Source organism: Pyxicephalus adspersus, chromosome 3, assembly GCF_032062135.1.
Source record: "Pyxicephalus adspersus chromosome 3, UCB_Pads_2.0, whole genome shotgun sequence".
Lineage (NCBI taxonomy): Eukaryota > Metazoa > Chordata > Amphibia > Anura > Pyxicephalidae > Pyxicephalus > Pyxicephalus adspersus.
This window is the reverse complement of record NC_092860.1, coordinates 108221089-108234368: the sequence shown is the minus strand read 5'-3', so window position 1 is coordinate 108234368 and position 13280 is coordinate 108221089. Positions and strand designations below refer to the sequence as shown.

Here is a 13280-nt window from a genome sequence, read left to right as displayed (position 1 = left end):
ACTTATTCCCAACACTTACCTTAGATAAGCCTTAACACTAGATAACTCTCTGTAGCCTTAATACATATACTGCACCCTATCTAACCTAATCCTAACATTTGACTAAAACACCCTTAAATCGATAGATAGATACACAAATACATGTCAGTATATCTTTTGGCGCTTGCATCATTCATTCAACTGAAAATAAATACACAGGAATTGGTGCTTCCAATCTGCTATTTGTGCTTCTTACTCTGCCTCTCAACAGGTGTGCAATTACCAAGATTCAACGCAGTTCATTTTTTTTACACACCTTTCCTACCCACACCTGTGCAGGATAGCACTATGGACTTCCATGGGCTGTTCACTGAGAAGATGAGCCCAATAGATGTTTATGGGGCTACGCTGTGCAGAAGCCAGACTGCAATGCTCCTTGGATCTTTGAAAGCATGCAACTGTAGAGGATAGGTCAGTGGGACCACATGGGGAAAGGGAAGTTTTGTAACATTAAACTTATTATTTACCTATATAATTAGTAGCTCACTATTCTAGACATGCTTGGCAGTGGTAAAAAGTTTGTCTCAACCCTCAATGACCACTTTTTCTAAACAGCTTTATTCATCAAAGAAGTTGATGAAGTTAAAAAAAATAAGTGACTAGCAGGAGTGAAACAGGCTGGAGTGGTATTTTTGATTTTGTGCATATAGCCATTTTAAACATACATACGGTAGCAAAAATACCAGTAAAAGCCTTTCTATTAGAGTGAGAAAGGGTTAAAATCATGGTCAGGTTTCTTGCTTCCTAAACGGGACAGGAAGTGGTGAGAAATGTGGTGAGACAAATGTGACCCTCTTTTCATTTAAGGTGCAGCTAATTTCAAATATTGTTTTATTGTCTCTGCTAATATTTTTTATTCAGTCATTTGGATGGCAATTACGGATATACAATAAGTATTGCAAATGTTTTTTGCTTTGATTAATAATTTGGACCTGTCATCTTTTTTTTGGAACAGCAAGGATAAGTTAATTTTGACTACATTTACTGACATGTGATTCCAATCATGGGTCTGAATGAAAAATATTTTATTAGCACTTTCAAAAGAGAACATTTTCCTACCGAATGATCAAGCACATATTGTACTGTACGTATTGGGTTATTTACTGTAATGTAATTGCTCTGCAGTTGCACTAAACAGTATTTATGCATTGGAAGTAGTTTGTGATGGATGTTTTAGTCAATTTACAGCTGTGCAAACATGACCGAATACTGAAATTCTGTGTTTACCCAATATGATCTAAAAAAGGTGACCAATATAAAAAATCTGACCTGCTTCTGAGCCAGACAGCCCACATCTTTGAAATATTAAACAATTAAATATTAAAAATATGGTTATGGGTATAATAGAAAAAGTACAAACTAATTATGAACCCAAGGGATTTTTCTTGATTCGAGCAGCTGTTAAAATCTCATAAATGTTGCAAACAAATTGCAAAGTACAAGGCAACAGAAACAAAAATAAAATTCGTATAGTGCAACCCAGGTAAATTAAGTATTCAACCCCTAAAAGATATGTGTCTGATCCTAAAACCTCATTCAAGCTGTATCAGAAATGTATAAAGCTGAAGTCAACAAATTTGTTTTTTATGAAGAAGCACTTTGGCATCCACAATGGTTCCTGTCAAGGGGTAGACTATAGGACAGGATTTGTATGTCAATTCTCAAAGGTAATGTGTTGGAAGCAGTAAGAATGTATGTATAGCGATTTGAGTGACTTTCAGAAGAACCATGTTGTCCTAGCTAGAGAACTGGATCAGAGCATCTTCAAAATGTTAGGTTTTGTGGAGAGTTACTGGAAATGACTAATTTGTTCATAGCTAAAGTGGTCTGGGGCTCTTCCAGTCTACTCACATGGTAAAACATGTTTGGCAACATTGCTAAACACTGCTAAGTAGCCCCAAACCCGTGCCCAAGCACCCCTGTCCACTTCCAAAACCACCTTCAATGGGCACACTGCGGGTTTTGAGGAGAAAATGTCACTGATACTACAGGCTGGGAATCAGATGTAGTATTGGTTCTTATGCCCCTCTCCTATATACCTCAAGATGTAAACCAGTAAACCTCTGGGATTCCTATCTGGAACAGTTTACCCAAGTCACAACCTATGTTGTCTTGTGTGCCCTAAAATTATTGGGTGCCACGACCATATCAAGGTAATGCCAAACTGTCAACTGCAAGTGTGGAGAGATTATTGTTTTTTAATAAAGTTCTGCATAAAAACTGCAGCTACATTTAGATGGTGCAAATAAATAGACTCAACATACACACTACTACTAGTTCTCATTCTTCCAAGCATTGATGTTTGAAACAATGAAGGGTGGCCCATAATGTTTTATTTATTTAGTTACTAGCTGATTACCCGGCGTTGCCTGGGTATTTTTTTATTGCAATCTTATATTATACTCCAAAAAAAGTATGTAAAAATATAAGCAAAAGGCAAACCGTACTGAGCAATACATATACACACATTCATACATGCAAATATACCTCTGACATATAGCACAGCACTGTACAAAGATCAGCGGTGCACTCACATGAGTCTCAGTCATATGTCTACCAAGTTTCTTGAAATGTCTCCATGCGTTTCCAAGTGATGGTGAAACATACATACATACATATATATATACATCCAATTTTTTTTTTATATTTATAGATTTTTTCTTGCGTTATATAACTAAATTCTTATTTCAAGACCCCAGAAACACAACTTGCAGACACTATTAGTTGGCTTTAGCTTTCGTCTATACTTTCATCTATTGTATTTTTATTCAATTGCCTTCTTTAAATTTGTATTATTATCCTGGCTTTTCCTCTTCTTTTTATGGCTATTTTTAATTGCTATGGATGATCTATTGACTCAAGCAACCTTATATATAAGCTCTACCCACATAATTAAGCAGTAAGAAACAATTGCTCATTTTGAACACAGATAAAGAGTTCTATGTAAGTAAAGTACATTTGTAGGTAAAAACTAAAATAACTGATATGAAATTACTCTGTCTCTTACAGTTATCATTCTTCAACCTACACATTTGATAAATATTAGCCCTAGCAAATGTCATTATGCTGACTTCAGTCTGATACAGAAACCAAAGGCAAAATATACATCAATAATACCGATGGTAAAAACAGGTAACAATATGACAATTCTTTCTACTTCCTCAATAAATTATTTTAAAAGTGCATCTAGCATGCGTGTCTGACAACTAAGGGAAATTTCAGAGGCAGAAATAAATTATTAAGAATACCACTAAAATGAACTTTCATACAGTTAATGAAACATACACTAGATTAAACAGCAAGTGACCTTGAGCTTTGTGAATTTACACATAAATAAAGCATCATGAATTTCTGAGATTTATTTCACAAATATTTCTTCATAATAAAGGTCTTGTTTGCAATAAAAATTATAGTGTAAAGGTCAGATGGGTTTTGTCCACTGTTGTTTTCTAGATATTTTTTGTGTAACTAAAAAAAAACAAGGAGAATATATCACCAACGAAATGACCCTTGAACATGCAACTATTAGTCAATAATGTTTTTGTAGATTCTGCCGGTTTCTGAACTAATAATACAAAAAAAAAAAAAACATTCACTCCAATTCGCTCCATGAATAAATATTCCCCACACAGACTTTTGCAGCTACTTTTCCACTAAAGATAGTGGGACTAAAATTAAAGTGCAAAATTATCATAAATATTTACTGTAGATTATTCAGAAACACAAGTTAAAGAAAAACAGTTCTGTAGCGTCTTTATCCAATTTTTAAATGCAGCAAAACAGTGGGGGTCAACTTGGTAGATACACAATTAAAAGCGACCCCTGACATGTCAAAGGAGCTCCACAATAGCATCTCTACCTAAATTACAGAAATGCTCTGGTGAGAATGTAATGCGCCTGGGCACACAAACCACAACCAACTCCAGATATCCTTCAATCAGGCTTTATTCAATATCATAAAGCACAACAAGGGTTAAGTCCAAACAAGCGAAGTACAAGAGGGTAAGGCAAAGACAGGTCAAGAACAATCCGAGGTCAGGGCAGGCAGCAGGCAGAATGGTCAGTAACAATCCGAGGTCAGGGCTGGCAGGGTTCAAGCAGAGTCAGTTTCAGGCCAGGTCACTATGGAGATGACAAAAGCAGATAAACTTAAACCAACACAAGGACGCACCCAAGCACACAGAGGCTTATAGCGGGCAATGGTGTACAGGACAGGCTCTCCTTAAATGGCCAGAGTGACCAATGACCTTGCGCCACCTGGCGCCGTCTGATAGGAGACCAACTGAATCGGCCGCAGGGAATTCAAACTAACTATGTCCCGCCCCGGGGCGAGGCAGCCAAGTGCCACGCCCTCGGGGGGGTACAAGAGGGACGCATTGTAGCACGAGCACCTCTTCCCACAGCACCCCTAGGACGTGCACTACTTTGCACATGCAAAGGAGTGCTGAGAGCAGGAGTTTCAGTAACCACATCTGAAGGGATGCAAGGGATGCCGCCTGGCTGAACAGTAGTTTGGCCAGGACGGATCCCTCCGCCTGCAGAGAGAGACAAGCTGCGAGCAGAGCAGCAGCCTCGGCCATGCTGCCTGCTACAGCGGTGTCTCCCTCTTTGGCTGGGGTCCCCAGGGACACCGCGGGCTCGCAGGACGGGTAAGTTCCTTACAGAGACTTTGTATTTGATTTAAGGAAACTTTATCCTGTCTTCGACACTACTGTGGGACACACAAAGAGAAATCAATTGTATGTGCACGTTGCTAGAATAATAAGATTTAAATTTGCACAGTTGCAAAAAAACACTGAAATTCTGAATGGCATTGCTGCTATATGTTTGGCTCTCACAATGTAAATGCGACTTTTGTTTTCTTCATACCAGAAGAGAAAAGCACAAGTTTCACTTCATAATGAAGTATTGGTAAATATACATTGTTATATAATAACTTCATACATGTGCCTAGGGAGTATCCTTCTGACAAGCGTTGGGCTACACAAGAAAATCTCTTGACTATGGAAAGGTTTTCCTACTTGCTGCCTATCAACTTGATTGTAGTGTGCTACATGTGAGATCAGTGCTTACATTTCTTGCCTTCAAAATTCTGTAAGAAAATTAATCTTGTTTTATTTTTGGGTCCATCAAGCACCAAAGGGAATGATATGTTATTAGAGGTATGTGTCTCCTTGCAGCACTGTAGGTTAATTACATTTTCGTCTGATTTTTGCCACAAATGTAGTTTGTGCAGGTTGTGTTGTGTATCTCTACTGTGTAAACTTACACTGAACAGCATGTGAACATTCATTTAAAAGCAGGAAAACAATTAGGAGAATATTACCAGCTAGACAAGGATACATAATATATTTCCTGGACTGTACAACTGTGGCCACCTAAACGTCTGACTGATGACTGCGATCATGTTGGTATCTTGCTGAATGTGTTTTTGTTAAGTTAAATGTTTGCATACATTTTTCTTTTTTTATTTATTATTATTACATTTGCAGATGACAATTTTGCATCCAAATAATTTACCTAACAATTTATTTATTTATTTTAAACATCCATATCATATTGGATGTCTTCAAAGTCATTTGCTATTTGTTAGCAAATGTTTTGAATTCTGGACCAGATCCATTCCAGGTTTGCAAATGAAAGTGAGCTTTAAATGCTGACACTGTAATGTTTTGGTTACCAAGAAAGCTATTCATGCTTTTCAGTGCTATGCCATGCAACTGGACCTTTTAATAAGCAATTTAAGAGGGCTTTTGCTTCTTTAGGTTTTTGCTGGATCACTCAGCTTCACCGAAGAAAGTGTAAGCTCTCCAGCTTTAATAAATCAGGCCCAGGGGCATGTAAAAAACACCCTGGTTTTTATTTGGGTCAGTTTATATTCAAGTATATACACAATATTTTAAACATCTATACCATATTTGTAGGGATGTGAAAGGGAGGGCAAGGAACTGTAACAGCTGCATTTTGTGCCCTTGGTTTAAACTTTAGTCAAAGGGCCTTGTTTATTAAATCACTTGTGTGATATATACCGGTAGTATTAACAGTCAAAAACAGTGGGTAGAAGAGAATAAAGAAATATGCAGCAATAATACTCCTTAATCTGTGACTGAGAAAATGAGGACAGTAAGAACAGATGTGTCTTCTCTAAATAAATCCAATGGTAAACATTCACTTCATATTTTACATTCTACCAAATCTGTATAGTACAATAAAGCCTTACTTAGTTTATTTAGTTTTTAAAACCTTTAAAAGAGATTTAAAAAAATGAATTTTTCCTATGCAGGTCATAGTAACTTAATAAGTGAATTTAAACTCCCTAAATCTAAACAAGAAAAGAAAATGTTTTTCTGGTCCCCTGTATATTCTGCAATGTACGGTCTGACTTATATTCAGTATGTTGCGAATAGGGATGGTGCTGGGGAGCCCTATATGCTGTCACAGAAATGACATCCAGTGTCTGAAAATGATCACCGTGGGACTCAAAAAAAGTGTCAGCAGAGATGGTGGAGGCAGAGGACAAAGTGTTAATAATTGTTAGTTAATAAGTGTTAATAATTCTGGACTTATCATTACTGGAGGACAGCACATTAGGGCTGGGTCTACATGAAAGCCCTGGAAATCATCCTGTCATTGGGATAACCTGTAAAAAAAAGTTTTGTTATACAAACACACACATTTAATAAAATAATTTAACATTAAAGCCTTGTCTAATTTTTTACACATATTTTAACCCTTTCAGGGAATGAGTAAAGGGTTTTATGTACCCTGTACTCATTCCCTAAAAGGGTTAAAAGTAAACTTTTATAAACGCTAATGTAAAATCGCGGTAAAACACGTTTATAGGCGTTTATAAAAGTTTTTTAGTCTTTTAAAGTTAAGCTTAAAAACGCTTGTAAAAGTGCATAAAAACACATATAAACGTGGTAGGAACGTTTATATGCGTTATTAAAATCGTTCATGTAGACCCAGCCTAAGGTAGGGCAGATTTTAAATAACAAATCTCTGAAATTCTGAAAAGAAACTTTCAGGTTCAGGAAACAGCCTGTACTGGTCAATAAATAGAAGAAATAAAAACTTTTCTGCATTTACTTTATTAGGTTTATTTTAAACCATTTACTAATTAGAAAGAATTAAAAAACTGTAAAAAAACAAAAAAAAAAAGTAAAAATATATAAGATGATTTATTCAGTAATTTCTGTTTATTTTAATGTGTTATTGAAGGGTCTTCTGCAATATCCCTTTTTGGGATTTGATTGCAGTTTATAACTTCCTCAGTTAATTGATTTTTTTCTAGATATGAGTACAATAGTTAAACTCAATTTACCAGTGTTAACATCTTTCTGAAATTATCTAAATTAATAAGATTATTTTTGTTAATTCTTGCACATTTAATGACATTGTTACTTATTTATTATGTATTTATGTGATTAGTTTTTTAGATGCCTTTTAAATATTTTGATTATAATTATCAAATATGAGTTTATATAATAGATAAAAAATAGAGATAACCTGTAATTTTTACATGGATACAAATGAGGTTTATGATTTATCTTGGGGCTGTCAGCAGTGGTAGAGAAGAACTGATAACAAAGTTTTGTGAAAAACAGGGAAATGAGCTCAACACCGGAGAAGGGTAGTATACAGGTTTTAGGTTTCCCCAGAGTTTAGTGTAAAGAGAGTTGTTCGGATTTAAGTAAATGGGAGAGATAAAGGGTTGCTTGCCTAGGATAATATAAACTGTTTGCTAGTACAGGACAACTGTAGGAGACTAAGCTGTGAGCGCTGTAGGGAGATCCATCCATATCTTCCTTGCACTGACATGCCCCTTGCCTAAAATTGGTCACTAGTCACAGAGACTGGCAACTACTTTGAACTTTTTCTTCTGGCTCCTGGGATTAGCTGGTTTTCAGCCCATGTTATGATGTCACTTGGGCTAAAAAGAGGGATTACATACCGTGTTTCCCCGAAAGTAAGACCTACCCCGAAAATAAGACCTAGCACTTTTCCCCCAACCTGCCCTAATATAAGACCTACCCCGAAAATAAGACCTAGTAGAAAAATAAAAAAAAAAATAAAAGCAAACATAAATTAAAACAGTACTCACCGAGCGGGAGACAGCGGGCGTACACACAGCGGGCTAACACACAGCCGCACAAGCCGATGCTTTCCTTGTAGTTCCGGCTCCTGTCACAGGCGGAGTGATATTACATGCACTTCGCCTGTCAGAAGCTGAAGTGCATGTAACCAGGCTTGTTCTAGTGAGCCCTTAAAAATGTGTTAAAAAAAAAAAATTAAAATAATATACTCACCTGATACGCGATCCTGCGTGTGTCTCTGGCTGCAGCATGTCTCTCTTCTCTCCTCTGCCAGCATCGTGTCTTTTCCTGTTTGTAAAGCAGAGCGAAAGAAACCGGCACAGCGCCACCTGCTGTTCCATGTCCTAACTGCCGAACAGTGGAAAAAAAGCACAGTGATCAGAAGGGGAATTTGTAAGGGGAATTTGGGAATATGGTGTTTTTTTTCATTAAAAAAAGTATATAAGACCTACCCTGAATATAAGACCTAGTGTGTTTTTGGAAGCCCAAAAAAATATAAGACAGTGTCTTATTTTCGGGGAAACACGGTAGTACAGGGACAAGGTAATTGAAATAAGTAGAAAGAGAGGAGAGGGAGATTTGATCTGAAGACATAGAATAGAGAACATATGTAAACTAGTTTTTCAATTTAGAATAATCTCAGGTTGGAACTATTACAGCTGGAACTGATAAACAATCTTAGTCAGAATGTTTAAGTGTAATTTATATTTTTTGATAAAGGTTTAACTGGCCTAGATATAACTATTTAAACTGTAAACTGTTAGAGCTGTAGCCTATAACTGCCAGTGAAACATGGCCCCTGGCTGGATTGCCAGAGCTGTAATTTATACCTGTCATTGACAGCCACTAACTGTATTGGCTAAACAATGACAGGAGCTCAGTTGGGTGGAGCTCCTGTCAATGTGCAGCCGGTGCTGGAGGAGACAGCCCTGGAGGAATCTTTACGCAAAATAAAAGTCACCGTTCATAAAGAGAGAAAATGCTTGTTAGTCATACTAGTCTTTTAGTTATTGGGCAAAACTAGGACAGCTTCTGGTACCTTCAGTATTCAACACTTTGGATGTGTCAGATGCCTCGTTTCCCTCATTTATGCTGTGGTTCCACCCTCTTGCTCCTATGACCTTAGTGTTTTCCATGATGGCATCTTTGTTCACTTTCTATTTATCACAAGCAAAAATAGGTAATGATCAATGTGGACTTAACCACTTCTTACATAGTTTCTGACATTTATTCAAATGCCTTTCATGAGAAATGTATATATGGCTCTATGCCAATGAATTATACTGAATGTCTTATTTTGGGTGTATACAATAGGACATACATAGTCCAAATAAAGAATACTTTAAGGTAAACTTCCGAGAAACTGTTAAATTTTATATAAGTTTATATAAGGGGATTACAGCCAGCACTGCATGCCTGAAAATTAAAATATTAACTAGGAAATAGGCAAACTGACCACATGCATGGATCAAAATGGACATTCCCTTTAATATTGGTTTAAGTAACCTGAACATTACTTAACACACTTTACCTACCGTAACCTCTTACCTAAACACCACTTCTTACATCTTTATCATCCAGAAGCTTGGTTACCACAACTTAATGGGAGGGTGGTCAACAGTTCTTTTTTTAGGTTCCTGACACCCATGCTTTTCTTGATCAGGTTCTATAAACTGGTTAGAAGAGAAAAGAGAGGAAAAAGGAGACAGCAGCAGCCAATGCAACTTCTCCTTTTGCTGTCAAAATCATATTTTGGGCATCTGCAATTGCTAGTCCTTCTTCTCATTCTGGCCAGCCATTCCTATAATACCTTATAAACAGACCAGTTAGTTGGTAGGACCACTTCGCTACTTCCTGATTTAGCATAACTGCCTAGTGGGTTAGCTTTAGAGCCTAACAGCCATGTTCATAGTACAGAAAGGATATAACAAATTAGTTTTTGGCAAAGGTGTAAGTGGCAAACTGAATTCCACCTAATTCATTTTGGCCTTAATAGCCAACTGCAAACCATTTTATTATAGTCTGGTTTCAAAAATATAAATGTCAATTGGATGCTCAGGGGTTACTGTTAGACTTAACACTTTTTGCACTAGTTATTAAACAAGCTTTCTTGGGCAATTGTTATTCTTTTAAAATGCATTAACAAAATTGACATAGCTTGAAACACAACGCTTTTAGAGTTATAAATAGCACTCTTGTAAACTTAAATTGGGGACTTATGTAGCCTCCAAGGCAGTCTGTAGCCACACTGTAACCTATTGATCAATTTCCTGGATATGCCTAGGAGCATTGTCATGGTATACAGGGAAAAGTAAGAATAATATTATTCCATAAATCCTCAGCAGAACAACTAACTAGATTTTATACTACTAGAACTGACATAATTCTATTGCAAGCATTCTGTTTTCAGGTAATAAGTATTATTTCTGTTCAATATCAGCTGGGAATATACAGTTTAAACATTTTAACTTCCTAATTTAGATCCAACCCATACAGCATATTAACTAAATTTTGTAGAATAATCTTTGATGTATATTGGATAGAAAATGATTCAAAATGAATGCAGCAAGTTTGTATTTTGCATTCTGAATAATGATTTTAGTTTGTCCAATCTTATCTTCAACTATACTCAATAGAAAAACTTAAGTATAGGAAAGTAATCTATCATAATTCTTGCTGTTGCTGTGACAGGTCTGATATTTTAATTCACAACACAGTGATGCAATTAGAAATATGGTCAAGGAACAATGTAATAAATGTAATGTGAATAAGGTGACTTGACCAAGCAGGTTACATGCAAGAGTTTTCATGGAGCTAAGTTCAGTTATTTGTAAGGTACTGTTTTTTTGAGTTCAGAGGCTCATTATTCTTTGGCTTGGTACCATTGGATTGATGAAAGCTAATGTTTTGCCTACACTTTTCAATTAGCAAACAACAGACCTGTGAAAGTAATTTCTATTGTAGGATTTACATTTGAGAGGATGATGCCACATTCAAGATTATCTGCTGGAAAAAAATGATAAGCAACAGATATAAATCAGAAGATGTAATCAGTTGATATATATGATTGCATATTCAGAGAGTTTGATGATTTGATGATTTAATAATGTGACAATACCATGTAGACATTTTAAACACTGTATATTGAGGACTTTAAAAATAATAAAAAACATAATTATAAAAATTTTTATTTATCAATTAACAACCTAAACACTGTAAGCAGAAAAAAAATCCTAAATCAATTAATTTTGATTAAATTTTTCAGCAACATCAAATCTCCTAGATATACTTGCATATCATTAAGGGTTTTGCAGGCATATGGTCCAACGCATAATGAAATAACTTTACCAAACGGATGCTAATAGGCTTATTCAGCAAAATATCATACAGGTTAAAATACAATAATAAAATCAAACAGAATCATCTCTGTAGGAGAAGTGAAACTGGGAAACTGGTGGCACAGCATGGTCTACTTACATCAATTAGGTCATATTCAACAGAATCTCATTTCCACTTTGTGTAGCTTGGTGAAATGCATTGGAATCAATGGGGAGGATCAAATTAGTGGATTTTTTAGGACCTGTGTCAACAGGTCTGGATGGACAAGTGTATGGTACTTTTGACATAAATTTAAGATGGGGCTTAGATCATTCAAAATTAAATACTAGTTCAAATGATTAGCAATTGATCCACTTTAGGCTGCTTTTTCCTTTCTACAGACTTATATAGGGAAAGTGCTTCTGTAGAAAGTATAAGGTCACTGATATTATCCCACAGGAGTGCAGAGGCCTTTATATAGCAACTGACATTGGCTTCCCAGGGTTTCCCTGGGTTTTGGCTTCCAAACTTTTTCAACTATCCTGGACCAATTTTGTTGACATAAAAACAGCCCTTACAAACCTAAATAACATACACAGGATAAGAAACCTTTTTGGTCCAGGAAAATCTCACCTAAGCAGCTCATTAAACTGAGTAAAATGAGAGTGGTAAATTCCCAGCAAAAACAATTTTGTCAAAATAACAACAAAGTCAAAATCTTCTTAAACTCAGTAGCTATATAATCTAAACCATTTCCCTAGTATTAAGGGCTTGAAATACGTGCTTCACTACCACCCCTTACAATACCAGACAGAATACATAAAACAATAGTCTCTATATATAATCCTAGTCGAATAAATGATTTCCATATGACTAGCAGCTTGTGTTTTACAAAACAAGCTCATTTACTGAGGTTTGGTAACAAATATGAAAATGTCAACTTTAGCACACTGAAGCCTTGGCATTATTTATGAGTGTTAAGAATAAAGTATAAAATATTCCAGTACACGGAGCACAAGCGCTTTAATAATAGAACTTCATGATAACCTGTGAGTTATTTTAAGTCTCTGTAAACATACTTAAATAGTATGTTAGCTTGAGAAAAAAAACATTACTTAGGACAAACAATCTATTAAATGAAGTAGATACTACTAGTGAAAACTATATTTAGTGATGTGTACATTTAGCATTTTATATTGGTCAGTACACATTATCAGTAAATGATCAGCATGATGTATTTGTTGCTTATTTTAATCTTTTAAGGAGTCTCTCCCATCAGAATAAAATAATTCTATTGCTACCAATAAAGTTTCAACTATAACATAAGTTTGGTAAAGTTGTGTTTTCTATCTCTTTGGTCTACCAATGGTCTTTGGTCTGGACCTGATGTAAACATTTGATTTATGCACCAGATCCATGAAAGATATATAGAATCTGGATTTACTTCTAATATATCTGATAGTTCACAACACTTCTTTAAAAAAAAAACTGTATAGGGCAGTGTTTCTCAACCCTTTTAACACGAGGAAACCCCTTGAAATAACTTTCAAGTCTTCAGGAAGCCCCTACTATAATCACTAATTTCAGAGCTTACAGTACATTAGTGTGGTAATCATTGGGTGAAATGCCTCTTACATTGCTGGCCAGGGGGAAGAATTCCACCCTTACAGATAGCCAAAAATCATCATTGGTGTCACATAAACTGACTGAGAGAGGCACAAACTTCTCAAGGAACCCCTAGTACTTTTCCATTAAAGCATATTTAAACCTAAAAAAAACATGTAATACATTGCAGCTTCTTAATTCTTAGATATGATGGCTCTATAA

At 35.8% G+C, this 13280-nt stretch overlaps 1 long non-coding RNA gene across 1 annotated transcript; it reads right to left on the bottom strand.

Moving 5' to 3' along the window:
* Positions 1 to 4110: 4110 nt before the first annotated feature.
* Positions 4111 to 9745, bottom strand: LOC140327786 (uncharacterized). The gene is made up of 3 exons (XR_011920126.1): positions 9684 to 9745; positions 9175 to 9292; positions 4111 to 4161 (listed from the first exon to the last, which is right to left on the bottom strand). It is a non-coding gene; the product is annotated as an uncharacterized lncRNA (long non-coding RNA).
* Between the last annotated feature and the right edge of the window lie 3535 nt (positions 9746 to 13280).